This window comes from Thermobia domestica, chromosome 2 (assembly GCF_964235325.1).
Source record: "Thermobia domestica chromosome 2, izTheDome1.hap1.1, whole genome shotgun sequence".
NCBI lineage: Eukaryota > Metazoa > Arthropoda > Insecta > Zygentoma > Lepismatidae > Thermobia > Thermobia domestica.
Window position 1 is genome coordinate 322,102,359 of NC_137455.1, and position 19,497 is coordinate 322,121,855.

Sequence of the window (19,497 nt, forward strand, 5' to 3'; positions counted from 1 at the left end):
TGATTTTAGTGTTCATGTTTCGTAATTGTTTAATATGTGCCATGCACTTTAGGACAGTGCGTTTTCTGAATGTAGAATCTACATGATCTGTTCTATATTTAAGCTGAATTTCAGCCATCTCCCTCTTTTGGTCTTTGAGATAAGTGGAGGAATTATTTGTTTACCATTGATTTTCCATTGACGTTAGTTAATGTTAACGTTTCGTGGTTTTTGACTATGTTCCATCCATTTTAGGATAATTTGCTTTTGGAATGTAGAATCTACATACCCTCTCTTCTACACTTGAGATGAATTTGAGCCATCTTCCCCAAAGTCTGTTCACATTATTGCAACCGAATAGGCCCTTTACGTTCATTGAAACGCAATTATACAAACTACGTTCATTATTTTTACCTACATATATTATAACGAAGTCAAGTTTGTCAGTAAGGCAAGATAAGCTCAAACGTTGCAAACAGAAAAATAAATTAATACTAACAATAATAGCTGAACGTGTTAGTTTGTACATTACTCTAGTTTCTACCTAATACAATCATGCTAATAAGTGTCATTACTTGCGCTACCTGAGTGTCTGACGCTAATAGATGTCGCCAATATGCAGACAACTTACCAATTTAAAACTATTGTGACAATTTAATTTGCAACTTAAAAACTGTATTGTTTCAATTTAGTTACTTCAAAACGGATAGTGATTATATTGAACATAAATGTGTTTTACTGTTTACTACGTATTAGAACAAGGACCACTACTATATTTATTTATTAGCACTAATATTTGTGTAACTGCATATTGATTAGTAAACAAACTCAATAATAATAATAATAATAATAATAATAATAATAATAATAATAATAATAATAATAATAATAATAATAATAATAATAATAATAATAATAATAATAATAATACAGGGTGCTACAAAAATTTGTCACAATGTTTTTGGGAATAGATTTCTCACATCAAAATAAGAAAAAAAAAAAGTTCATATGAATCCGTAGTCGGAAGTGCATGGTTTCTTAGTTATACACGGTTGAAAACGTGAAAAAATGAACTTTAAATGTTCTAATATAGGACCGATCGTAGTCGGATCCAGACATCATTGAGGAATTAGTAATGTGAACTATCCAAATATCCATCTTTCAGAACCTCCGGTACTTGCATAATCATTTTTAGAGAGGCTGTTTGGGAATACTTGATCACTCTCCACTTACCTCTCTAAAAATTGGTGTGCAAGTACTGGAGCATTCTTAAACATGGATATCTGGATAGTTCACGTACCAGTTCGACAGGGGTGTCTTGATTCGATTACAATAGGACCCATAGTAGTGGAGCTAGTTCACTTCTTTCACGTTTTTGGCACACTATCCAGTTTTGAGCATAGGTCCATATGAACTCTTTTTTTTATTTTGATGTAAGGAATCTGTTCCTAAAATAATGTGATACATTTTTGTAATATCCTATATAAATGTAAACAATTAGAGCTTTTAGTTACGCACAATTTTAACCAATGGTGTATAACGGACCGAAGGCTCGGGCGTAGCAACTAGTTGAGATTAACGCAAGAAACACCAATAGGAAGATGTAGTGATGACTTTTGATTCAAATCATGTTATTTTGATTACAGCCATATTGCTACTCTGTTTTGCTATTTTAATTATACTGTTTGAATTAACAATACTAGAAAAAGATTGGAAATAATTGTGATTTTTGGAGCATCCCCATTGACAATGGTACTGTGCTAAAACATTAATTAAACTTGAATAAAATTCGCCTGAATTACAGGGATACAAGGAAAGCAAATTATGACTTTTTGAAACAACTTTTCTAATGATATTCTAACATTGAATTGATGGAACAAATTAGTAATACTTTGCAATAGTGAGGGGAACATTAATATTTAAATACTAATTACAAAATATGATTTTCTCTTTCATTTAGATTTTATTGGCCATGTTTCTACCCCATAGTTTAAAACATTTCACTTCATAGACCTTCAAGAGAGCACTCATTTTCGGTTTGTGTGCAGAGATTCGAACTACAAGTGGTACCACGATTGTTATTTAATTTTAATAACTGTACGTTAAAACTATTTTGTTTATTACAAACTAAATACAACTATTATTTAAAAAAGTAGTTCACAGCTAACCAAAACAACATGACACGTAATCAAATGCAGTTGAGTTTGTTTCTCTAGTTGCTACCTTAACTTAGATTTTAGGGGAATTGTTATTCTGGTAACACTGTAATTTCCATGGATGGCAACACTGAACATTTTTCAGGTTCATATTTTCTGTTGTAGAATAACATTATCTATGATTGTGGTAAGTTGAATTTTATTATCTCCTTTCACTTATGAATAAACAAGCAAAAGAGAAATGATAAATTTTGTATTATTTTAAGTAAAGCAGGCTCTTAAGCTGCAGTACCGCGTCTCATATAGCTTTGGTGTCTGAAAGGGACGCTAAACTTTAATGAACAACAACAAAAGACAGTGATAAGTGGATAATGTCGAAGAGTGTAGTTAGTTTTTTTCTTTATTTTACTACGAGAAGTCCTTTATTCTTAAAAGTACTCGACTGGCTAAGACATTACAAAGAAATTTCATTCTGTCGTCTCCACGAGATGAATTACAACATTAGGTTTGTATTTACTTTTTCCTATCTTAACTCCTTGGCAATAACTTTGTTTGAAAATACAATAGAAAACTGAGGCTTTAGTGGAGTAACTAAACATATTTAAGAGCAAGAAACTGTCTCATTATTCTCAAAGAGCTGATTAAACTTACTTCTTATCACTTTCATGTCTAAGCCGACGTAAACTTTGAAACTTTACGAGAAATAAATTAAAAAAAAAAAAAAAAATGTCAAAGAAAGATCGATAAGTGTTTCACATGTATCTATGCTCATATATAAAATAACGTGTGTGTTTGTGTGTGTGTGTGTGTCTATCACCAGATTTTTACATAAAAAAGAGTCACTTTGTGACACTAGTTTGTCAACCTTTATCAAAATAGTAAACTCTACAGCTATTTTGGTGATTTTTTCACTTCTCTCCATAGCAGACGGTGACTTTCAAGTTTGGCTAGTAGTGCCGCCTGGCGTGTACAAATAAAAACGAAAAGCTGCGAAATTATACATTTTGATAGAGATTACAGGATGTGCAAAAATTAGAACGAAATGTATGTTACCTATTATGGTCACTAAATGAAAAAGAATCTCGTATCCCAAACTCTTAAAAGTTCGTTGTTTAATGATAACCGATGTACTATTCCTTGCTTCATAAGACAGCACAAGAAAACAATATTAGGCGAAGTGTAATTCCCTGTTAATGGATTTTACGAGATTAAACTTAAGGCAGATTGTTCCAGAAGTATTTTTTTCTAACAAATGTTGCATCAGAAGGAGAGGAATGACAAACGGTTCAGTATCAAACAGAAGATAGTCTCTGTCGCTCTATGTTGGATGTGGTCATTCTTGGACGTTGCTCGGATGAGACTTACAATTTTAAAAAGTTTCTTAGCTAACGCAGCACTCTTTATAAAAGTACAGTAATGTAAAAGACGGCAAATATTGCCAGGAGAAGATAATCCTTCAGAAAAGCAAACTTTTGACTTCAAGAAGAAATCCCTGTTTTGGTTATAATGCGCGTCGCGAAGAAAAAGAAGCAATGGACTTAACTCAAAAACGAGAATAATGACACTTGTGTGAAAGTGTTATATAAGGTTTAGTGATATAGATATTTATCACAAAACAAACTGATAAAATGTATTACTTTATTTTATGTGCGCATCCCGTAAGTGCATAGTTGAAAGACACGTTCAAGTAAGATTGTGCATCTTCCGTTACACCATCATGCCTCCACAGTATAAAATTTCATATTGGTACAATGCTTTCCCGATCTCCGGTAGGAGTATGATGGGAGGTTACGAAACGTGCACTTAAACTTTGAAGGTATCTCCAATTTTACATGTTACCGCTCTTGAAAATTAATACAATACCTTGTATTGATTGGCGGGTACGAGCAGACCAAAGCTAGAGAAACCTACTAAAGTCAATCATGAGTGCTAGGCTCTAATCGTTGCCATTTCAAATTGTTGGAACTTCAGTAAATGTTCGCTATGGGAACGGGATAGGTGAATGATTCTCTCCGAACAAATATTGTCATGGACAGCTCTAGTTAACGGCATCGGTAATAGATTTGGCCGTGAACCGATCAACTATTCTTAGAGCCTAGAGCCACCAAATTTTGTATACAGATAGAACTTCACCAGATCTAATCGCGTACGAAACCGTTTTTTAAATTTTCGACTCGAGAGACGATTGGTTTGTCAAATCTTACGTATAGAGTAAACCGTATTTTGCTTGTGAGGTAGGCACCCTTGCCATTTTCCATGTATCCCAAGTTGGATACCTATCATCTTCTGCATTAACCTTATTCTTCCCGTGCAAAGAAATTTGAATGTCAACTTGTCCGAGAATTAATAGGGACAATATCAAAGACATTCTTCGTCGTTATATACTTCACAAATTTCTTCACTGTTAAAAGTTTTGCATAAACGTTATTCATCCTGTGCGAAGCCAGACACTTCTGGTACTACATACACAAAATGATAAAAGTAATCAATACAAGTTCACTGCAAATTCTGTGTAGTGAGACTATCAATAACATCTCATTGCTCTAGAAGAGTATGAATTGAAAAATGTCTGAAGAAAGGGAAAAAATCTGCAGAATATTTTTCTCTGAAATAATTTGAGGGGAAAATGAGAGACTTTAGAATCTGAGCGATGCGATGTTTGTAGACTTGATTTTATTGATTTACTTGAAGTTAAATGGATATTTAATTTTCTTTTCACGACCTGAACAAAATTTTGCCTATATTTTGCTAATTTTTTTTTAGAAGTTCATTTAACTTCTTGTTTTGCTTTTCTTCAACTGCAAAGTGAGCTCGAAGAAAAAAAAAGGGAATAGGAATATGAAGTTTCATTTTACCCGGTGAAGAAATACCTATTGCCAAGATATATATATATATACACTAGACTCTTGCTGATCCGGCTCTTTCTTGCAAAGACGGGTGCTGGATTAGCGAAAGTGACGGATTTTATTACTCGCTTCGCTGGGTTGAAATAAATAACTTAAATATACATCTTTGTATCTCATGTATTTTATTGTTTATTGCAGCAAGCATGTTTACACAGCTTTTGTTAATGTTTGGAAACGTTATGATGTAGTAACAATCTTTTCTCTTAGTTGTAAATTAAGTGTGATTCGTGTTCTAATACTGCAGAAATTACTCATTTTTTCCGTAATTTAATTAGTGTCACTGTTCATCTCGGCGACCACAAGAACTATAGATTCAACACTAATATCGGTCACTTTTGACCTTATATATATATATGCACCTCCCCCAAGTTGAGGGTTTCAATTTTGATTTAAACGGGATCAAAAGTATCACTGTTCATTTAAGCGACCCAGAAAACTATAAATTCGACACTGATAGTGGCCATTTTCGATCATTTTTATATATCTTTCTCCTCCTCCCCCAAGTGGCGGAGCTGATTTTGGATTTAAACCGGATCGGAAATGTCACTGTTCGTCTGAATGATCCCGTAAACTATGAATTAGACACTAATATCGGCCATTTTTGATCATTCTCATATATCTCCCTCCTCTTCCATGTTGCGGGGCACAGCAGTATCACTGGTCATCTCAGCGACCCCGAAAACTATGGATTCGACGCTAATACGGGTTATTTTTGATCAGTTTTATGTATTTCCTTTTCCCCCTCCTCCAAGATGCGGGACTGAATTTGGATTTAAACAGCATCAGAAGTGTCACTGTTCATCTCGGCGACAACAAGAACTATAGATTCAACACTAATATTGGTCATTTTTGACCATTCATATATTATATATTTCACCCTCCCCTATGTTGCGGGCCATGGCATCGGAAATGTCACCGTTCATCTGAGCAACCCCAAAAATGTGGATTCAGCACTATAATCGGTCATTTTCGATCAGTTTTAAATAACTCTTCCTCCCTCTCCTCTAAGTTGCGGGGTTGAATTTGAATTTAAACAGGATCGAAAGTATCATTGTTCATCTAAGCGACTCAGAAAACTATAAGTTCGACACTGAAAGTGGCCATTTTCGGACATTTTTATATATCTCTTTCTCACCCTCCACCAAGTGGCGGGGCGGATTTTGGATTTAAACCGGATCGGAAATGTCACTATTCATCTGAATGATCCCGAAAATTATGGATTACACACTAATATTGGCCATTTTCGATCATTATTATATATAGCTCCCCCTCCTCCTCCTCCTCCGTGCTGCGGCAAATGGCATCAGAATTGTCACTGTTAATCTCAGTTACTCCTAAAACTATGGATTCGACACTAATATTAGTCATTTTCGATAAATTTTAAATGTTTATCCCCCTCCCCTACGTTGCACTCTCCCCCTGTACAACTATCAGGCTGAACTTGGATTGAAACAGAATCAGAAGTGTCAATGTTTTTCTCATTGACCCCGAAAACTATGGACTCAACACAAATATCTGTCATTTTTGATCATTTTTAAATTTCTCTTCCCCTCCCCTACGTTGCATCGTCAAAATGAATAGCCTAAAGCCCTATCCCTAAACTCATGTATGTTGAAAATTTGATTGAGATCGGTTAGATTGTTCAAGAGTTATTAAGTTACAAAAATAGCCACTTTCAGTCTTATGTAAATTGATATTTATATATATCACCCCTCCTTCTCCACCCCTACGTTGCTCCGTCAAATTTAAATCATAAAAACGATCCCAGATCTGAACCTCAACTATGTTGAAAATTTGATCAAGATCGTTCGAGTGGTTCAGAAGTTATTAAGTTTTATTTATTTTTATAACCCCTCACCAACCCTCAGTTCTACCATCGCAGTGAATAACCTAAAACCAGCCCAGCCTCGAACCTTATCCATGTTACAAATTTGATCGAGATCGGTCGGGTGGTTCAGGAGATTTAGAGTCACAAACATAGTAATTTTCAATATATATATAAAAATTAAGGTTATATACATTATCACAGAAAAAATAGAGAAACTTAATGCTTGAGATTGTAGGTAGCTTATTACTCACTATGAATCATGTCTTAGATGTTTAGTTCAAGCAATGAAGATGCATTATCACGCAACCGCTTTCTAAGTAACAATAAACGGAAGCCACAATAGTGCTGTATGTATTTTTCCGCAGCTACAGTATGAACAAACACAATCTTTGACAGATTGTTATAATGTAATGTCGCAGACGCCAGATGTTGGGACGGATTACTGAGAGGACTGACTACTGAGGGCCGGATATTAGCAAGAGTCTAATATATATATACAGGTGTTGTGTGTGTCTGGTGTTGTCTACTCAATTCTTCATGGTACGCTTCGCCACTGGTCAATTAAGCCCACAATGGCTCGTATATAAGCCATTAAATATATATACGCAATTAAATACATATTTCTAAATGAAGCTCTCTATTTTATGATGAAGTATTGATAGTAACGATTTCTGTGGTATATCTTTAAATTACTAATATGATGTTGCTACATTTTAGTTGGCATCCATTTTATTGCTAACGTCAAATTGCATGTACAATTTTACTTAATGTAATCATTTGTTATCTTTCTTAAAGACTTCATCACGGTCATTCATAGCACTATGTTCAAAATTACTATATAGTGTTTCTTCCAAAATTGCTTTCTGATAAATATCATGATCCTTGATTTGAATTTGAGTCTCGTTTTCATGTTCTTTATACAGAATATTGTCAAGGTGGTCAATGTAAAACTGCTCACAATCTCTTTCTTTGAGCATATGCGTTCGATTCATAGCAACACAATTCGTTTCACATCGTTAGGTGTTGAAATGTTTACCTGTTAAATAATGTTTAGACGTGTTAAATAATTTGATTTTACTCATTGTATTTCTTCCCATGTGATTGTATGTAAAACGGTCTGTGGTGTTACAGAAATCATCCTTAAAGTATTTTTTCAGAATTAAATCTGGGGTTTATTGAATCTTGTAAGACAAATTCTCACTAACACCAATGGGTAATGAGCTTCTCCTCTGCTGCCTAGTATTCTGATTGTTTCTAGTTTTCATGTTGTTAAACGGTGTCTTGTCTGCTTCTTTATCTCGAATAAAGCAACTGTTCTTTTGCCCTTTGTGTTGGGATCCTGAAGAGGCTGTTGTTCTTGTATTATCTAAAATATTACAAAATTTTCCTCTGCCTCCAACTATCTTTGCATTGTGCACTGTGGGTCGACCATGTGTACTGTGATCAGTGCTTCTACAAGCTTTTTGTTGGCATTTGTTATTGCTTACAAATATGGTTTGCTTCTTAGCTAATTGAACCATTCCTCCATTATTGCGTAATAATGGATCAACATTTTTGTTTGTAGAAAAAGCGGACTGGCCAGCTTTCTTGTACACTGGATCTTCTAATGGTATCAACTTTAATTCTTCACTATTTTCTTCAAAATCATTACTTATGTTTAAGCGATTATTAGGACTACGTGATTTCCGTGAAATATGTCTTTCGTCTTCATTAAATACTGTTCCTTTCTTGACACTTGAGATGAATTTTTTACTGGAATTCGCTTCACAAGAAAGTCCGTGCAAATTTGTTAATACTTCAAAAGCATTGAGCTTTCGAAAACCACGAAAATTCAAAGAGGAATTTTGAACTTTATTCTCAAGAGTTCTCTGGCAACTTGTATTTTGTTGGAAAGATCCATTTAATATAAAACGCTTCAAGTCATCCGTCATGTGACTATGTCCATTTTCACTTAATCTCTGCGAGTTCACATCACGTTCTAGCCGTTGACTGACCCTTTCAGTAACATTTGAATCGTCATTTTCAGAATTCCAATCAGGAACAGTTTTTCTGTCATTCCCAGAAGTGGGCATCGAATTATACTTTTGTGAGTCACTAGACACTCTTCTCTTGATATCATTTTGTACAATTTGGGATTTCGAACTATTCATTTTACTATCAGGATCAGGTTGGCTAAGTGACAGAATTTGTGGAATCATTTTTGCTGCTTCGCTTTTCTGTAGAACACCTGGATTCAAGTATGAACTTTGTTCATTATCGCTCAATACTGTATCACTTATGCTGCGATTATATGCGTGTCGCTTTCTGTTTTTCAAGTTTTCGTTTTCTTTATTATTGAATTTATGATTCAAATAAATATTTAAAAGTTCAACTTTAGAAGGAAACTTTTCATTAGCTGTATTAAATGAAACATATTCTGAGCTTCTCGAACAATCGACAGCAGCATTATAAATTGTTGGACAGTACATTTGCTGAGTATCGTGTCTAGCTTTTTCACCCCTTTCTAACATTGTTTGATTCATGATTACATCACTTTCATTGTATTTATTTTTATTAGTCTGAGTATCATTGTCACATATCGACCTTGTTGTCATACACTTTGCAAAATCTTCATTCAATACTTGGGAGAAATTAATATTTTCTCCTCGAACGAAATTATATTCTGATGCGCCAGATTGTAAAACCAGTTGTACTTCATCGTTAATATGAAGCGTAGTCTTATTGTTGTCTTTGAAGGATAGCAGTGTTTGTGTACCTTGATCAGAAGTACTGTACTCATAGGTACGGAAATCTAAATCTTGTGATATTACTTTAGCTTTCTCATTATTCCTGCTATTGAAAAACATAACATTGTTATGATTGTGACTAAGGGGTAGCTCTGTTTGAATGTTTTTATCAGATATATTACCATCTTGTCTAAAGAAAAGAAAATTTACTCTTTTGATGTCAATGTTTGAATTGTGTTGATCATGGGAAGATCTGTCATCAAAATATTCTTCCGAACTTGTATGTAACGCATTTTGTTCTTTAACGAGTCCATCTGTACTTGCTTCGAGACATGAATTTATATCGTGGCCACAAACAAATGGTTGATTATTTGTGTTCAGAGTATGACGATTATGATTTAATTCCCTTTGCTGGTCTTCGTACATACATTTACAAAGAACTGTATTTGTTGATAGATTTACTTGAGTATATTTATCTTGAAAACAGTTTTCATTAATTCTTTCTACATAGTCTTCAATATTATATTGTGTTCCAACGTTGTAATAATTTGAACTTTTCTTTGTGTTACACTTACGAACAATCTTATAAGGCTTTGATGAATCTGTTTGTAAAGGTGAGAAAACTTGGCGGTAAGTTTTACCATTACCTAATGCAAAAAGTGTAGTTTCATACGTATTTCCCCCATCTATAACTACCATTCTAGTTGTTTTCTTACCTGGGCTATCCTTTTCACTTTCCGTATCTCTTCGTTTATTGGCCTCAACTATAATTTTCTTGGATAAAGTTCTTGTACCTGTTTTTGATTCAGTTATAGTTCTTTCAACAGTAACCAAACTCTTTTTCCCACCCTTGTTTAATTCTTTAGTAATAATTACTTTTTTTATTTTACCTTCATCACCGAGATCACGTTCCTCATATTTGGGGAAATCTTTATCTGTAACTTGTAGCCATTCACTTGTGTCTCTTTGGCTATCTTGAATCATAGATGCCTCAGAGGAAGACATTTTGTCATCTGCGATATTTTCGAACAAATTAATAATTTGTCTATCTGAACAAGTTTCACAAATACAAGGACAAATGTCTTCTTCTTTGTTCACTATATCAGAGCACTCCTGACATCCACATTGACACGATTTACAATATTTTCTTATAGATGGGTCTTCCTCTGCAAAACCATAACTTTTCCAAGAGTCATCACTCGCATACTTTTTGGATACATCCGTTTCATTTAGTGCTACGTCTTCTATCTTAAGTGAAGAAAGAATCCTCTCTATTTCACTATTTTCCCGTGAAAGTGGGCTTCGTACTCTACTATTTTGCAAGGTATCATCTGAAAGTGAACTCTCACTGTTTGCATGAGACTGTGTTTTACCTTTACGTTTAGAGCTCTTCTCTGTCAAACTAGTTTTAGAAGTTTGAGATTCGGTACGTGATTGGTTACTAACTGCACTGCCAGTTGTAGGTTTCATCCCAACAAAATCTGCTTCAGGAGTTGCACTCTCTGTATAAGATTTACCATAATCTTCGTTATCTCTTTCTTGCAAATACGGCTTTCTATGCGCTTTTGCTCGAGATTGGACAGGATGTTGTCTTAGACCTGCTTTACAAGTACAGCTACAGGAAATATTTTGAACTTTTGTTGAGAAATGTGAACAACTTCCACATCTACACAACTGGCATACATTTTTGTTAGTTGTATATTTCCCTACTGAAGGTTTTTGGTAAATAGTTTTCGATTTCTTATCACAAAACAAATCTCTGCATAATTCTGAAACTTTATTAATGCAAATGCACAATTTGTTGGAAGATAATTTATTTACCCGTGTTTCTTCGCGTCTAAAATCTGCTGGAAATTTTCCAAAGTTCTTATAACTTCGACAATGACAATCATTTCGAATCATAAATTCATTATTTTCGTAATCTGTCTGTTCCAAAGATACATTGTTGGGAGGAATACTTAATGCAGTTGTATACCAATTTGCACAACATTTCGATTCTCTGTTGGTAAAATTTTCCCTACAACAATGGCAAGTTGGGGAAATGTGTGTGAAATTATAGCATTTTTCATCTCCTTGTACATACGCAGCCTGACCATCCTTTTCATTTAGATCTCGCTGCAAATTAGTGTAAATTGAAGGTATAAATACGGGAAAAGATGTAGGATGTCTTTCCATAGTGATTACTATACTTGAAAACTGTTTCCTCAAAATATACTTTGGATGTTAGTTTATGATAGAAGCAAGTAAACCATTTCTTTGCTGCTTCACAATGAAAATTTCATATCCTTGATTGGTTATTGAAGAATAACCTTACCTTAAAAAATCAGAACGCTACTAGACTTTACGCTACAATAACTACCTGTTCCATTAATATTATAATCTGTCTTCGAACTTTTGGAGACTTCTTTCTTCCTGCAAATGAAGAAGGGTATAACAAGCTTTCATATTTTTTTATATGTATTTTTAAAACAAAAATCTTAATTTATATAAGCAATATACAGGATAATATTTTCAGTCCTTCGCAGAGGTTTAACAAACGTAGCTAATACAGAAGACAAAAGTATGTTGATTAAGTTATTCGTAATTCAGTGACTGGCCGACAAAGACGAAAGACAAGAGATGGAAACAAGGAAATGAATGGAAAAATAAACAAGAGACTGAAACACCAATCAACTTGTAAGCGTTATCACAACTAAAAATGTAACTAGCAATGATAACAAACAAGAATTTTACGAATGGTCCCCAAAATATTTATCAAAAGATTGCGATCTTCGCCAAGAATTTTAAGAATGATCCAAAAAAAATGCATCAAAAGATTGCGATCTTGGTCAATAATTAGTTTTCGAATCAGGAGCCACAACATTTTTGAGCGGCCCCTAAATCGAGTTTCCGCATTTTTTACGGAATAAGCTCATCATATTGAGTTAAGTGATAGTTTTGGTTTAGCTACATTATATGCAGATATTAGGCCTACAAGAATTTTTTTGCCTGAAATATATTGGATCTTTCGATCCAAAAAGAAAAATGACAGGTTTGGGTTAAGAAGTTACGGCATAACGAAGGGTAATATCTTACGGACGTTACGTCCTGGTCATGCATATATGAGGCGTTTCTAGTAGTAAGGACGAACTCAACAAAAATTTGTTTTAGAAAAAAGCATTTTAAACTTGGTTCACAAGGATGAGCTCAAGAAAACGTTCCTCTATCAAATAGATATTTTTACTTTGGGCAAGAAAAGCGAACTCTACACAATTTACCTACATACAAGTATGGTTGCTGCCAAATATCGATTTGAGTAAATAATAATAAAGGACTAGATGTTGAGTTCGCCCATACTATCTGGAATGACTCACACAAACATCTCGTAGACCACAAGGCGTGTGGAAAATTTTCAGTAAAAATATACTCAAATCAGGCACAAAAAAAAACTTAGGCCCAAAATTACTTCGGGAGTAGTGCCATTCGAATTGCAAGGAAATTGGATTGAAAGCTTTTCATGTTTGACAACAAAATCTTCATTACAATCCACAGTCAAGAAACCTCTATTGTGACATACAATAAAACTATATTTTTTAATATTCTATTAAAAATTATAAGAGAATTCGACCAGATAGCACCTCTAGAAATAATTGCATGAATAAATATATAACTATAATAATGCAACTTAAAAGGGAAACTGTACAGTAGTCAAGCTCCTTAAAAAAAAAAAAAAAAAAAAAAATTGTAAATTATATTTATCACACTAATCTAACAATAGAATAAGTGTTGTGTTTGAGGTAACCATTTAAGTTGAAAAATAAAAGCAAAAGGATTTAATGGACCAAATAGTGTTTTGCTTGTTTGTGTTTCGTTATTCCGTTATTTAAACTTCATTTCATCTTCATTACATGTTTGATTTTAATGTTATTTCTCTTAATCTTTATTTTCTACATATTTTCGTCTAGGGAATATAATAACTTCGACAAGAAACCTTCTGTATTCTAATGTATTATTTAGATGTCATAAAAATAATCAAATCTTGGAATTTGTTTGTGTTAAACTTGTACACTATAGAATATCTGTTCCCATTTATACTTATGGCAAACCATTTTATGACAGAAGTGTGTTCTAGTACAACAGATGTTTGAGTGCCTTCGTGTGTTTTCTCAAATGAACATTCAAATTATCAATTACACTTTCTGCTCATATAATGTTATCCCATTCATCGTTTGCATAATAAAACCTTATAATACTTTTATAGTCTTAAATTTTAAATGTAGTTTGCGCATAGTTTTCTCATACTCGTTGTAACTTAATGAACTCTACGCTTGGTTTCGGGAAGATGAGAGGGGGAATGACAAGTTCTGTTTGACCATAAATCTTTCTTTGTACACTAACTTACATTTAAAAAATGAAATGTTTGAGTTCTACGTCCCACGATTATGCCGGTTAGGCTAAAGGAGACGGTGATAATGAGAGATGAATGAAATGGTGGAATGAATAAAGTGGGAGGAAACGGGAGAACCCCAAGAAAACCCACGCACACGATGTTTGTCCACCACAAAGTTCAGCAGGGTTTGAACCCGGGACCCCAAGCACCAGAGGTGAACGCTCTATCACTGAGCCACCGCGGCCCCTAACTTACATTTAATCACGTATATTACGAGATTTATTTCTTCTAGATTTTTTTTTTTTTTTTTTAAAAAAAAAGAGGCATAAGCATATTCGTCTCTTATTCATGATTTAAAGACCACACATACTGATGATATAACCTGCAAGTCACCTTCAGCTGAGAGATGAATAGGAGTTGAACTTTAGGTTATCTCACTTGGTGGCCTGAGCACGCTCCATTCGTCACATGAAAGTGACTGCTACATGTTCTTGAACATAGCTTTATAATGTAAAATAATGTAGCTATTCATAAATATGTAGATCATACTGTGTACTGGACAAATTTAAATAATGTGGAAAAGTTTAGTAATTGTTTAGTAATACAATACAACTACGACAAATTTGATTGCAAACGGTAGCGTGTTTCTCTTTGCAACTGATATCTTTGAAACGCATATGTTTAGTCAAAGTACTAGACATGTAACAATTAATCCTTACAATCCGGCTCCCAATTTACTCGAAATTATGAATTCTTTTGTAAAACAAATTTTGATGTGTTATACATGTATTAACAAAAGACCAGACCCAGTATAAAGAATTTTGCATAAAGTTCAATATAGTCTTAATTTCTATCAGCAAGACTGTTTTTACCACAGTCGAAGTTTATTTAGGCAGGAAACTATCTTCACTTCATGATTGTAAGTGGGTATTAAGCACAGGAATACTAGAATATATTAGAAATAAAAATGGAATCTCACATGGAAACCTCACGAGTTGCGAATGATATACCGAAGAGTGAATTAGTTTGTTGGATAGCTCTCACAACCCTGGCTATCATATCCAAAAAAGCTAAACTTTTTATTGAAGTGTTTAAAGAAAATCCACTTTAAAATTTGCGAACAACTGATATACTATTAAATATATCACAAATGTGGAAAGATTGTTGTCGGTTCTAAACATTATAAAGACATCCCAATTAATACAATGACGTTCAAATAGAAGCGTAGCTCTCGCCACACAACGAAGATCTTCACAAAAAGATGGGAAACCTCAAACGAAAAACAGCTACAATCACAAAAAAGACCAACACAACGCGTAGTGAGATTCCAACCCTCAACGTGTGACCCAAAATTACTCTGAGTCAGAATGAGGAATCGTTCAATGTTACCGAAACACAAAGTTTATCATTCTTCAATAACCAGTACATGCTACAGGAACCATACAAAACTGTCAAGGCACGAGGAATGTGTAGCCAATGTTGCCAACTACATACACAGAAAGCATGTAAGACCGGAGTGGAGTACGATAGCCATGTCTAAAATGGCGTAACGAGCATAACAACAATACTGCGTTCTAGAGTTCTATCTGTACGTCATAGCATTTGCCGGAAATGGCTTTCTGTGCAATCTTTTGACCAGACACTAATATCTTTTCACTCTCATGTGTTATTCGGCATCATATTAATTCTTCGCTAAACTTTTTGGTAATTTTCTCAGAAAGGCACCAATAAAAAGTTTAGCTTTTCGGATATGATAATCAGTATGATGAGAACTATCTAGACAGGGGCTCCTTTTGGGTTGAGAACTCCATGAAAATTCAGCAGCGAAGAATAAAATCCTATGTCTAATTTTTTATGTTATAAATGTAAGAAGAATGGCGGAACGTACAACAGCACCTAAACTAATTATAAATTAGATAGTAAGATTATAATTGTATATTTTCATAATCATCCTTATAAATTGTATTGTAAAAGAGTACAATTTGTAATGAAAGTAACAACAGTATAATATGTATGTGTATGTTTTACAAGAGACATAATGTTAGTTATTTTGTATTCTACAGTCTCCATCTGAACTTTCGATACATCCCGCCATCGTCGTCGACAAAGAGAATGGAGAAGAAAGTGGTACCAATATTCGAAATCCAAAGCTTTGTCAGCCCTATGTCAGACTAAAGAAGAGAACAGCAGCAGTAGTATTCTATATTTTGGACCCAAGGATCTACCATCTCAACTAGGCACTATGAAACTGCTAAAAAGATTGTAATGATTGTCATCGGAAATCAGTGGGCGATGGATGGAAGTGAAATAGTAGTGGAAAAGTGTGGAATAGAAAGAACAAATAAATAAAATGAGGAATTTGTACAGAAAGAATCTTGCCTAGAGTCTACAAATTTTCTATGTTGCGAAATTCATTCATTTGTTCAGGAAAGATGTTTCAAATAGAGGCTAATAGTTGTATAAGCATACTTTTTTGTATTCATAGTTCATAAGCTGTAGGTTACCTTCAGCTGAGGACAAATAGAGCTGACCCTCTAGATAAAACCATCTGATGAACCGAAAACGTTCCGTTCGTCAGATGAAGCTGAGAGGCAAAATCCGCTATATGTTCTTGGACATAGCTTTATAAAGTCAAATAATGTAGCTATTCATAAGCATATAGATTATACTAGGCACATTATAAACAATGTGGAAACGTTTGGTAAAGGCTTGAATTTAGTAATTCAGTGCTAATTGTTGTTAAAAATGCAATGTTTAGTGAAAAATGCAAAAATGATGTAAAGGAAAAAGTGATTGGAAAGAGGTATTTGTACATAACATAATTTGACCATTCAGTGCATGCATATTTTAACAATCAAAATTTTGAATCCAAAAAAACATTCTGAAGCACGGTTTGCAGTATAATACATAGAAAAATTTCTGTACTATTTTCATAATTCTTGAACTCTTTTGAAACAAGAATAATTGGCATGTCCTGGTAATTCACTTCAATATGCTGAGAAAAACATTTGATTTTATTTGCCAATACCTAACTAACTAACTAACTAACTAACTCTATGGCCTATGGAACCCGGAGGTTCAGTGCCGCGTTCACAAAAGCTCTCCACTGACTTCTATCCTTAGCTAATTGCATCCAGTTTCTACTTTGTATTCCAATCTCTGCGAGATCCATCTTAATATTATCCTCCCATCTGCGCCTAGGTCTTCCTAATGGTCGTTTTCCTATGGGTCTACCAGTCAAGACTTTGAAAGCGTTTCTACTTTCTTCCATTCTAGCTACATGACCTGCCCACCTAAGCCTCCTAGACTTGACGACCCTAACAATGTTGGGTAAACCGTATAAACTATGTAGTTCCTCGTTATGAAGCTTCCGCCATTCCCCATTCTCGTTCCTCTTGGGTCCGAATATTCTTCTCAGGATCCTGTTCTCAAATACTTTCAGTCTATGTTCTTCCCTCAGAGTAAGCGACCATGTTTCGCAACCATACATAACAACAGGCATGATTATCGTTTTATATATTTTAAGCTTCAAATTTCTCGACAGAATTCGCGACGACAAGAGATTTTGAACCGAGTAGTAACACGAATTCCCTGCTTTTAGTCGACATTTAATTTCTTCGTGAATATGATTTTCGTCTGTTAATATTGATCCTAAATATTTGAAAGTATCCACTTTATCAAAAGCATTATTTAATATTTTAACGCCTCCACAATTTGCCGTATTACGGTCCCGACGCACTTCCATGTATTTAGTTTTCTCTGCATTTACTTCTAAACCCATGTCCCTGCAAGCGTTTAATAAGATCTCTGCATTTATTTCTACTGTTCTCCTATCATCCCCTATTAAATTTATATCATCAGCATATGCCATGACCTGGTGAATGCCGTTCAACTCTAGGCCCTGGTTGCTATCTTTGATTTTCCTTATGGCGTATTCCAGCACAAAGTTAAATAATAATGGCGACAACGCATCTCCTTGTTTCAGGCCATTTTCGACGTGGAAGCTCGGGGACAAAAATTTTCCTACCCGGACTTTACTTTGGGATTCACTTAAACATATCTTAATTAATCTAATTAGCTTTCTCGGTATTCCAAGTTCTGTAAGAACGTTGTATAATGTTTCTCTCCTAACCGAGCCGTAAGCCTTTCTAAAATCAATAAATAGTTGATGTACCGGGGTATTGTATTCCCACTTCTTTTTGAGTATTTGGCGAATGGTAAATATTTGGTCGATAGTTGATCGATTTCGTCTAAATCCGCACTGATAATCTCCAATAATTTCATCTGCGTATGGGGTCAATCTTGCTAACAGAATATTTGAAAGGATTTTATAGGATGTTGACAGAAGAGAAATGCCTCGCTAATTATTACAGTCAGTTTTGTCGCCTTTCTTGTGAATTGGAACAATGATTGACTCTTTCTACTCTTGTGGCAATTCTTCCTTGTTCCAGATAAGGAGAATGAGTTTGTATATCTTGTTCCACAATTTTTCGCCTCCAGCTAAAATTAACTCAGCCGGAATTTCATCTACACCCGCAGATTTGTGTTTCTTTAATTTCTTTATAGCGGCTTCCACTTCTATTCGATTGGGTTCTGGAATATACGGTTCTGCGGTGTGTATCTCCTTTTCTTCACGCACATTAGTTTTTGGCTGCGTGTTCAGCAAATCGTCAAAGAAATCTTTCCATCTATTTAAGAGGCTATCCGTATCAGTGAGAACTGTTCCGTCAGATTTCTTTAATATATAAGCACGAGGTTGATAGCCTTTCTTAAATTCGCTGATCCCCTTATACATGTCCCGAATATTTTTATTTTTACTGTTATCTTCAAGTTCCTTAATATTAGCTTTCAAAAAATACCGTTTCTTTGTTCTAAAAATTTTGGAAGTTTCCCGCCTGATATCTGCGAAATTTTGTGTAGTTATTTCATTCGGATTTTGTAGCCACCGTAATTTTGCCTGTTTTCTCTTCTCTGCTAGTTTAATGCATTCTTGGTCGAACCATGGTTTGTTCCTACGTATTTCCGCGTGTCCCAATTTTTCTATTGCTGAACTTTTAATGCTATCTCTAATTTCAATCCAAGTATCCTCAACACTAGTGCACTCCGAGTCTTCTAAGACCGAGAATCTATTCGAAACTTCAATCTGGTATTCCTCTCTTACCTGGCTCTCTTCTAATTTCTTTAAATTAAATATCTCCGTTTTCGGACATTGAATATTACCTTTATTCAACGATAATCTCTCCCGTATTATCGCTACTACCAGGTAGTGATCAGTGTCACAATCAGCCCCTCTAAACGACCGGACGTCAATTATGCTAGATTGTCTTCTTCTATCTACTAAAACGTGATCAATTTGATTATGTGTTTTTCCGTATTTGCCAATATCATCATATGCAATTGCAGATATATTTTTGTATAAGAAAATAATTTTAAAATTATCCTTCCGATATTAATTATTTTAGTTTTTGTTTTCAATCTTGTTTTAACACAATAAATATTTTATTATACTCTCTGAAACTAATATCTTTGATTC

General features: G+C 34.3%; 2 protein-coding genes across 6 annotated transcripts in view; both read right to left on the reverse strand.

Moving 5' to 3' along the window:
• Positions 1-19,497, reverse strand: part of LOC145678660 (uncharacterized) — a 363,281-nt gene that overhangs the window by 19,453 nt on the left and 324,331 nt on the right. The window lies entirely within an intron of this gene.
• The window catches only part of LOC145678661 (uncharacterized), a 49,372-nt gene that overhangs the window by 8,368 nt on the left and 21,507 nt on the right, over positions 1-19,497 (reverse strand). Inside the window, exon 2 of one of the 3 annotated variants that reach the window (XM_081749040.1) lies at positions 11,955-12,007. The exons of the other annotated variants lie outside the window; for them this stretch is intronic. The gene's annotated coding sequence lies outside the window, so the exon portion shown is untranslated. The remainder of the gene's footprint in view (positions 1-11,954; positions 12,008-19,497) is intronic. 3 annotated transcript variants of the gene reach the window in all.